The following is a 10,909-nucleotide window of genomic DNA, read 5'->3' on the forward strand; positions in this document are numbered from 1 at the left end:
TATTGTACCAAATAGGCTTTTTACTTTTTGGACTAATAGAATGGAAGTATTAGTAGGATATTTTACAATTATTGGGCTTTTGTTTTGCAGTATATGACAACGCCCCCCTGAGGAAGCGATAGGTGAAACACGCATCAAGCTGTGGGTGGCTGCCCGATCTCCATCATTTCCACTTGATCACATTTGATTGATCTTTCTCATTGTGTACCTAGTGGGCACTTATGATTTTGGTTACTTAGTCCCACTTTGGTTTATGCCCACTATGGATAAAATGCACATTACTTCTGTTATACTATAACTGGGCTGCAATCCTCCTCCTCCTCCTAATCTTTGTGCAGTATCACTTCTAATTGTATATCTATATATTTTTATGCTCTAATAAAGATTGTTATTTTCCATGGATTTTGTATCGTTCACCTTATCCGCATTGTTATACATAGTGGGGAAATCTGTCTGTCTTAGGGGATATATACAGTAGACATTATCCATTATGGAGTGTATAGGATTGTAGTGTTATAGGATTGTATTTTGCAGTGTATAGTAATATAGGAATGAGGCTTCAGATTCAGGATTGGTTATTACTTTCTATGGACGTCACTGTATTGTACAGATCTGTAATACTATAGTGTGCAGGGGCCCTGATGCTTTTTAGTCTAATATAAATATTTGTTAAAGTAATCAAATTATACAGATCATTACATTGCTGGAGCTACACAATACATCTCCGTATATTCAGAAGAAAACAGAAGAAACTTACAAAAGTCACCAACAATATAAATAATATAAATTACTACTTAAATAAAATAATCTATGACGATGAGTAATGTGAAGTGTAACCACCAGATCTGATGTTACTATGTAACCATTAGTGTCATTTACATTAGATACAAGGGGGCGGAGCTATTACCACTGACCCCTCCCCCAAATGTAGTGTCCCAGTCGTATATAAAGAGGCCTCTTCCATCTGCTCCTCACTTCTTACCTGTAGTCATACAGAAGCGAGGACCACCATGCAGGCCACTTACCTTCTCCTCCTCTGCTGCGTGACCCCCATATTTTCTGCACCTCGTAAGTCCAGTTCCTTTATCTATTGTCTGATTTCTTACAGCTTCTTAGTATATGTAATAGTTATATCATAATATCTTATGCTCTAGTGGTTTAATCCTGTAAGAATCTAAATCCAACATCAATGTCTTCAATTAATTAAACACTCAAATGCACAATGTTCCATTATATGTATCTATTGTCTGACTTCTTACTGCTTCTTATTATATGTAATATTTGTATGGTAATATCTTATGCTCTATTGTTGTAATCCTGTAAGAATATAAATCCAACATCAATGTGTTCATTTAATTCCACTATTAATTACAGACTCTTCTATGGGGAATCCCTGGGTAGACCTTACTTTGGGCACAGCTTAGGCGGCATTATGTGTCTTTATGTGTGATAGCATTCTTGGACACACCAAGCAGTTAGATATTTCTATCTGTTGATGAATCTTGCTACAAGAATGGCTTCTGCGATTGTCGCCCTCCACATAATGTAGATAGTTTACATTGTGTAACTTATTTTCCAATAATTCTATTGGTCATTACCATAGGTAATAGTAATAGTATATACAGTTATATGAAAAAGTTTGGGCACCCCTATTAATCTTAAGCTTATTGTTTTATAAAAATTGATGTTTTTGCAACAGCTATTTCAGTTTGATATATGGAATAACTGTTGGACACAGTAATGTTTCTGCCTTGAAATGAGGTTTATTGTACTAACAGAAAATGTGCAATCTGCATTCAAACAAAATTTGACATGTGCATAAGTATGGGCACCTCACCAGAAAAGTGACATTAATATTTAGTAGATCCTCCTTTTGCAAAAATAACAGCTTCTAGTCGCTTCCTGTAGCTTTTAATGAGTTCCTGGATCCTGGATGAAGGTATTTTTGACCATTCCTCTTTACAAAACATTTCCAGTTCAGTTAAGTTTGATGGTCGCCGAGCATGGACAGCCCCCTTCAAATGATCCCACAGATGTTCAATGAACATGATGGAACCTCCACCAAATTTTACTGTGGGTAGCAAGTGTTTTTCTTGGAATGCTGTGTTTTTTTGCCGCCATGCATAACGCCTTTTTGTATGACCAAACAACTCAATCTTGGTTTCATCGGTCCACAGGACCTTCTTCCAAAAAGAAATTGGCTTCTCCAAATGTGCTTTTGCATACCTCAGCCGACTCTGTTTGTGGCGTGCTTACAGAAACGGCTTCTTTCGCATCACTCTCCCATACAGCTTCTCCTTGTGCAAAGTGCGTTGTATAGTTGACCGATGCACAGTGACACCATCTGCAGCAAGTTGATGCTGCAGCTCTCTGGAGGTGGTCTGAGGATTGTCCTTGACTGATCTCACCATTCTTCTTCTCTGCCTTTCTGATGTTTTTCTTGGCCTTCCACTTCTGGCCTTAACAAGAACTGTCCCTGTGTTCTTCCATTTCCTTACTATGTTCCTCACAGTGGAAACTGACAGGTTAAATCTCAGAGACTGCTTTTTGTATCCTTCCCCTGAACAACTATGTTGAATAATCTTTGTTTTCAGATCATTTGACAGTTATTTTGAGGAGCCTATGATGCCACTCTTCAGAGGAGATTCAAACAGGAGAACAACTTGCAAGTGGCCACTTTAAGTAGCTTTTCTCATGATTGCATACACCTGGCTTTGAAGTTCAAAGCTCAATGAGGTTACAAAACCAAAAAAAGTGCTTTAGTAAGTCAGTAAAATGTAGGTAGGAGTATTTAAAACAAGAAAATGATAAGGGTGCCCATACTTATGCACCTGTCAAATTTTGTTTGAATGCAGATTGCACATTTTCTGTTAGTACAATAAACCTCATTTCAAGGCAGAAACATTACTGTGTCCAACAGTTATTACATATATCAAACTGAAATAGCAGTTGCAAAAACACAAATTTTTATAAAACATTAAGCTTAAGATTAATAGGGGTGCCCAAACTTTTTCATATAACTGTATTGTAATCGTAATAGTATATATTATAATATTTAGAGTATTCTAAACATAATTACTGTATATATTATAGTTTACTGCTAAGAACAAATGTAATAATTTAACAAGTAATTACAAATTTATAATGTGATATATATTAACTTGATGTTCATGTGCACACTATCTATGAAGTGGCATAAGGAACAAAATGGCTGAATTTTTGCATTTCTACCATGGTTGCACATACACCAATGTGATACATTTGCTGCAATTAGTGACATTTTTAAAGACTAGTAAATTCATGCCCTCTCTCTGATAATTTTAATAAATATCCCCAATTGAGCTGTTTTATAATCTAATTCTTCCCACGTGAATAAACCCCAGCGCGTTGTGTTCCTTAACACACAAAGTTGCTCTTGGATACTAATCTGCTTGTTCTTTTGTAGTTTTAATATTTTTTTGCTGTTTAGTAACTAATTATGAAATTGATGGCTGCTAACTATTGAATATTTTAGTTTTTGAAGGATCTGGATTAGGATCTGGCGAGGAATTTGTCACAATAATCGGTCAAGATGAAGGATCTGGCATTGTCATCACTCCAGAAGGATCTGGCTCTGTAATCGGTCAAGATCAGGGATCTGGCATTGTCATCACTCCAGAATAAGGATCTGGCTCTGTAATCGGTCAAGATGAAGGATCTGGCATTATCATCACTCCAGAAGAAGGATCTGGCGCTATAATCGGTCAAGATGAGGGATCTGGCATTGTGATCACTCCAGAAGAAGGATCTGGCGACATAATCGGTCAAGATGAAGGATCTGGCATTATCATCACTCCAGAAGAAGGATCTGGCACAATAATCAGTCAAGATGAAGGATCTGGCATTGTCATCACTCCAGAAGAAGGATCTGGCGCAATAGTTGGTCAAGATGAAGGATCTGGCATTGTCATCACTCCAGAAGAAGGATCTGGTGCAACAATTGGTCAAGATGAAGGATCTGGCATAATCATCACTCCAGAAGAAGGATCTGGCACTATAATCGGTCAAGATGAAAGATCTGGTATTGTCATCCCTCCAGAAGAAGGATCTGGCACAAAATAATTGATCAAAATGAAGAATCTGGCATTTCAATCCCTCCAGAAGAAGGATCTGGCACACAATAATTGATCAAAATGAAGGATCTGGCATTTCAATCCCTCCAGAAGAAGGATCAGGCATTAGTTCTTTCTCTAAAAAATAAACTGGTTGAAAATATATACTATTGGGAAACCAGATCACTTTTGGACATTAAGGAGATGCCCCATCACATGTTTGTTAGTGTGATTTCTTCTTTTAGGTGCTTATTTTATGAACTTAATTCCACAAAGCCGAAATAAGGCAAAGTAATCCAACCTGCACTGTATTCATGCATTTATCTTGTGCCTTGTATCCAGTTCACAGTTGAATATCAGTATCTTATATTTTTTTCAATAATAAAAATAACTTTTGCAACATATTTCACTTCATTTCATATGAATTCTATTAATATTACAATGAGAAAATTAATTTAAAAAACTCCATTTGATCTCTGTAAACCAGGGCCGGACTGGGACAAAAAAGCAGCCCTGCAAGACAAACCCCACCAGCCCACATACTGTAACACTCATTACCCCAGATCAGTAAATTTGGCTTTACTTAGTCGTGCCCCTCATCACTCCCTTTAAGGAGTTATTTGATGAGCCACATGTGAATAGTGCAGCAGTGTGTATGATCCACCATAGCCCCACTAACATGGTGCTCTTCAGAGCTCTGGATCTCGGGATTATGGGGGTCTCAGTGGACGGACCCCCAGTGATTGGAAAGTTCTCAGGATAGGGGATACTTGGGATGTTTAAATTAGTTTTCCAATATTTATTCTTATTTTATCATAGGAATATTGAAAATAATAAACCAATATTAACCCAACCAAAGTCTAATGTTGCTTCACGACAACAGGACACAAAAAGTGGTACTGTGCAGTGTATATGTATATACAGGAAACAAGAAGTGGTACTGTGCAGTGTATATGTAGCACCCTGAGGATTTGGCTGCTACAGGGGTATTGCACCTCAACCCAGAGGTGTGATATTCCACTCCCGGGTAAGGATGGAGTGTGGAACTGAGCTCAGTTAGCTGCATGCACTACACACATCCCATTTCCGGGGAACAGACCGATGGTACTCCCACTAGAGAAATGTGCAGGTACGACAGTGTCTGTTCCTGGCTGGAGTGGGAGGGGGGTGGAACATCCCAGTAGTGTAGGGGCAGATAGGGGGAGCAGTCTGGGTAGTACTAGGAGCTCATTGGGTGCTGGTCACCTGAGCTCACACATAGAGGGAGTATATAAGGTGGGCACCATCTTAGATCAGGGTCAGTCTTTTGCAGAGTGAGGTCAGTCTGTCAGAGCAGAGGAGAAGAGCAGCTCCAAGGCCAAGAGAGAGAGAGAGGAGAAAGAAAGACCCAGAGGGGGAGAAAGAAGGAACTCCAAGAGCCCAAATTAGACCAGAGAGTGAAGAGTTGGCAACAGGGTACCGGATCCCAAGCTGGCAGAGGCTACAGCACACCTTAGCCAGGAACCGGAGGTCGTGGGCAGGATCGATCTGCCACGATCACCCACTAAATCCACCCGGAAGGCAGACCAGGAATAGGGTCAGGGAACCCAGAGACAAGGGTTACCACCAAGAGGCCCGAGGGAGCCGGACATAGGTGGATCCCTGGTGGGGAAGGCCAGAGAAGAGGACAGGACAGAAAGGGAGCTCAGAACCACGCTCCAGAATTGCCTGGGGGTTGGCTGAGTCCAGGACCTGGTGGACGCAGCACGGCTCGGGTGGTCACTTAAGGCCGGAGTGACCAGAACAACTGCAGTAAGTAAACAAACCCTGAACTGCACAGCCCGACTCTGAGTCTCATTTCCATCCTCGCTGCACCACCACAACCCCCATCCTCTGCAACTGACCCCCTGAGGCTATACCCCTCCCGTTGGGGGTTATACTACCTGAGCTGCACATACATCACCAGCCTCAGCGGACCCTGCTGCAGCGGCGGCCGTATTGACCGCAAATCAACGGGTGGCGTAGTCGACACAAAAGAACATCTAGTAACATCATAAGGACTGCCACACACTGAGCTTGACACCCTGGGCACGGACCGGGTCACAGCCACTCGGAGACTACAACCCCCATCTGATCCGGCTCCGGGTATCCCCAACAACACTGGCCCAGGGGGCGCGTCATATATATACACGACAGGAGAAGTGGTACTGTGCAGTATATCTATATACAGGAAAGGAGAAGTGGGACTGTGCAGTGTATATAAACAGGAGAAGTGGTACTGTGCAGTGTATATACACAGGACAGGAGAAGTGGTACTGTGCAGGAAAGGAGAAGTGGTACTGTGCAGTGTATATATACAGGACAGGAGGAGTGGTGCTGTGCAGTGTATATATACAGGAAACAAGAAGTGGTACTGTGCAGTGTATATTTACACGACAGGAGAAGTGGTACTGTGCAGTATATATATACAGGACAGGAGAAGTGGGACTGTGCAGTGTATATATACAGGAGAAGTGGTACTGTGCAGTGTATATATACAGGAGAATTGGTACTGTGCAGTGTATATGTAGCGCCCCGAGGGTTCGGCCGCTACAGGGGTATTGCACCTCAGACCAGAGGTGTGATATTCCACTCCCGGGTAAGGATGGAGTATGGACCAGGGCTCAGTTAGCTGCATACAGCACACACACCCCATTTCCGAGGGACAGCTCAGCGGTGCTCCCACTAGACAGAAGTGCAGGCACGACCAACTATGTCCCTGTCTGGAGTGGGGAGGGGGGTGGAACACCCAGTGCTGTAGGGGCAGATAGGGGTTGGTTCCTGAGCGTAGATAGGAGCTCATTGGTTGCTGGTCCCCTGGGCTCATGGCTAGAGGGAGGTATAAAAGGTGGGCACCATCTTAGATCTAGGTTCTGTCCAGAGAAGAGAAGACAGGGAGTAGAGGCTCTGTAGGAGCTCTACTCCAGAGTGGGCCTAGTGAGAGGCCGAGGAGGAGAGTGGAGAGAGAGAGAGAGAGGAGGTGAAGTGGAGCTGAGATTACGTCTCATCCCAGCTCCACGAGAAAGGAACAGAAAAGGAGAAGAAGAGAGAGAGAGAGAAACAGAAGGGCTCAGGAACAAGAAGGTGGAAGGGACCCTAAGAACCCACGAGAATCCAGGGTGCAGGGTCAGGCAGATTAAGGGTACCAGATCCCAAGTTGGTGGAGGAGAAACAACCCTCAGCCAAAGACCGGAGGTCGTGATCATTTATTGGTGCGACACCTCATCAAACCTGCTAGGAAGGCACCATATAGGACAGCGGAGGACGGGGCCCACGTTTAACCGCACAAGTCCGCGGTAGCTGGACAAAAGTGGGTCACTGGTGAGGCAGGCCAGAGAAAGGACAAAAGGGGGTCTTGAGCCATACTCCTGAGCTGTCTGGGGGTTGACCGAGCCCCTCACCTGGTGGACGCAGCACGGCTCGGGCAGTCATTCCCCGCAGAAGTGACTTGGATATTAACCGTGAGTAAAGACCCTGGACTGCAGTACGTTGTCTGTGTGCTTTTTCACTCCTCCGGCATTACCGGTACTGGGATTCTCACCACCATCACTCCCACCATCCACTATACTGCCCTGGGGCCGCACTCTTCCCGTGGGGAGTCACACCATCCCAGCTGCATACATCATCGGCCCCAGCGGTCTGCCCTGCAGCGGCGGTTCCTAATAACCGCAATCCACGGGTGGCGTAGTCGGACATTATCTAAAACATCTAAAAGACTGCCACTGGTCTGACCACCCTGAGCCACGGGACCGGGTCGCCACTACTACCCCCATCGTCTCCCTATTGCCCGGTTCTGAGTGCCCCACGGCCCAGGGGGCGAGTCATATATACACAGGACAGGAGAAGTGGTACTGTGCAGTATACAGTATATACAGGAAAGGAGAAATGGGACTGTGCAGTGTATATATACAGGACTGTGTATATATATATAGTGTATATGTACAGTGTATATATACAGGACTGTATTCAGGACTGTATATATACAGTCTATATATACTGTATATATACAGGTATATATACAGGACTGTATATATACAGGACTGTATATATACTGTATATATGTATATATACAGGTACTGTGCAGTGTATATACTGTATACAGGAGAATTGGTACTTTGCAGTGTATATATACAGTACACAGGACAGGAGGAGTGGTGCTGAGAGTAGCACCTGCCTCCTGAGCTCAAGCACTTCCAGGAGGAGGGTCGTCGTCTGCCTCTCTTCTCCCTAGGGAGAGGCAGGCCTACTGGGAGGCCGGCATGGCTTCCCAGCCTCCTATCCCCCGGTCTATGTCGGCGGGGGAGAAGGAGCCTCAACAACCGGCCCAGAAGGGAGTGAGGAGATCGGGAAGGGTGAGGAAGAGTACATCCACCTACTCCAACCCCGAGACTGTTCACCGCCCGCCCAGAGAGGGAGACCGGGGCACCCCAGGCCCCAGGAACAAGAGCCCAGCAAGATCCTGGGGGGAGATGAGCTCTTGCGAGTCCACAAGTTCCTTCTCCTCCCGAGTGGTCGCCACGTTGCGAGAGTACGAGGACGCCGGCAAAGCACTAACCCAGCTGAAAGAGGAGCTGAGGGAGGCCTGGGTCCTGAACACCCGGGCGTCCAACAAGGAAAGACCCGCGACCTCCCAGAGGTTTAAAGCCCTCAGAGACGAGGTGGTCAGGTTAGTGCTCCTCCGGGAGGGGATTGAGAAAAGCGCAGGTCCCTTCCTGGAAAGGTTTAAGAACCAGCGGTGGTTCTCAGAAATGAAGGGGTTAAACACCTCAGGAGAACCGCCAACCGCGTCCTTAGTGAAGAGGAGGAGGAGGATGAAGAGGTGACTGGAGTTTCAGTTGCTGGAGCCAGTGAGGGGCAGAGCCGGAGCCCAAGTGGTCTCCCTGCAGGGCAGAGGACTCCGACAGCAGAGGCTGGAGTGTTGGGGGAGGAGGAGGAAGGAGGATTGCTGAGGGAGATCCGACTGCTGGAGTTTCCAGTGGACCTGACGCGGTTTTCCTTCGGTGAGAACAAACCAGTGGAGGAGACCAAGAGGAGGAAGAGGAAGACCGGAGGAGCCGCACAGGAGGTGGTGAGTTACAAGTATGTACCAATGTCTGATGTTGTGCCTGCCACCTTCTGTTTAAACCCCACCAAACCTAAAGACACGGGCTCTGCAGTGGGCTCGAGGCAGAGGCAAGGTGGGGAGAGAAGAAGGATGTCCGGCGATGCTGCCATCTGTGCAGGGAACAGTGCAGAGGGCGAGGCTGTGGAGGTACTCACAGCGCCGGACATAGGAAGTTCTGTGGAGTTTCCCTCCCTGCCCTCTGCGGCTAAGCCAGTTATCACCGGGGCTGGGGGGGCCGGGAGGGATGTGAAAAACACATCTGCGGGGAACACTGGGCACACTGCTGCGACAGGGGGGCAGTGTGCCCCAGCGCCCAAAAAGGACACTAAGACCCCAAAGTCTGTGGGTGCAGGGCGGGCAGCGGTGCCCAACAAACAGTCTGCCCAGCACAAGGACCAAAATGCTGCAGTAGGGGGGCAGGGCGCTCCAGGAGACGACCTGCAGAAAGCCAGCAGCAACCAAAGGGAAAAGGGTGTGGTGCTGCAGGGAAAGGAGTCCCTGGAAGTGCTCCCCTCCCCCGGCCCAGCAGGTGTGAGTGCAGAGACACCAGACACAAGGGAGGAAGGAATGGAGGTGACTGTGGAAGGTGCAGAGAACAGCAGAGGTAATGGGGTGACAAGTAAAGGGAATGGAAGTAGTGGTGTAGTGAATGATGGGAGTAGTGGTGGAGCAGATGGTGGGAGTAATGGTGGAGCAGATGGTGGGAGTAGTGGTGGAGTGAATGGTGGGAGTAGTGGGAATGGTGGGAGTAGTGGTGTAGCAAATGGTGGGGGTAGTGGTGGAATGAATGCTGGGAGTAGTGGGAATGGTGGGAGTAGTGGTGTAGCAAATGGTGGGGGTAGTGGTGGAATGAATGGTGGGAGTAGTGATGCAGCAAATGGTGGGAGAAGTAGTGGAGTGAATGATGGGAGTAATGGTCCTGCGAATGGTGGGAGTAGTAGTGAAGTGAATGGTGGGAGCAGCACTGGTGTTGGTGGGGGGAAAGTAGGTGCTGGTCCCGCTGCCCCCCCCAGCATTGGCGGGGGCTTCAGCCCAAAGCTATTCAGGAGCTGTCAGTGCTGGGGGTAGTAGTGCGCCCTCGTCTGGTGGCCCTGGGGATGGTGACTTGCAACAGCAGCTCCTGGACGCCCTGAGGAGAGGGGAGAGCTCCATCACTATAGAGGGGAGGGAGGTTGATCTGTCTTTCTGGATAGAGAGACATGGTCTTTCAGCCTTCCGAGATAGAGGGGCAGAGACTGTCTGGTCTCTGTCGACAACGGGGCAGAGGAGTAACCATAGGAACGTGGTCCGTCTCCAGTGGGTAAGCAAGGATGCCTGTCCTGATAGGTGGAAGGTGGTTGAGCTCCTGCTGGGGATGGGCTTTGCGGCATATGACATCTTTGCCTTGATCCATCCCTACGGGACCTCCTACTTCGATGTCAGCTTCATGAGACCGGAGGGCCTTGAGCTTTTCTGGTCTCGCCATGAGCTGGCTCGGAGTCACCCCGAATGGTATGGTCTCTTTCCCCTGGCAATAACCCGCCAAGATTCAGTCAGGAAAGTGACCGTTTTGACTAGTAACGAGTCGCTTTCCTGTATGGACATTACGACCTGGGTGAGTCGATACGGAGAGGTCACCAATATTCCCGAAAAGAATCTGGATGGCCATAGTATCTGGTCAGGAGCCTGGACCTTCATGGTGAGATTGAAGGTTTCG

Source organism: Phyllobates terribilis, unplaced genomic scaffold (genome assembly GCF_046119375.1).
Source record: "Phyllobates terribilis strain yellow unplaced genomic scaffold, ASM4611937v1 Scaffold_158__1_contigs__length_4374303, whole genome shotgun sequence".
Lineage (NCBI taxonomy): Eukaryota > Metazoa > Chordata > Amphibia > Anura > Dendrobatidae > Phyllobates > Phyllobates terribilis.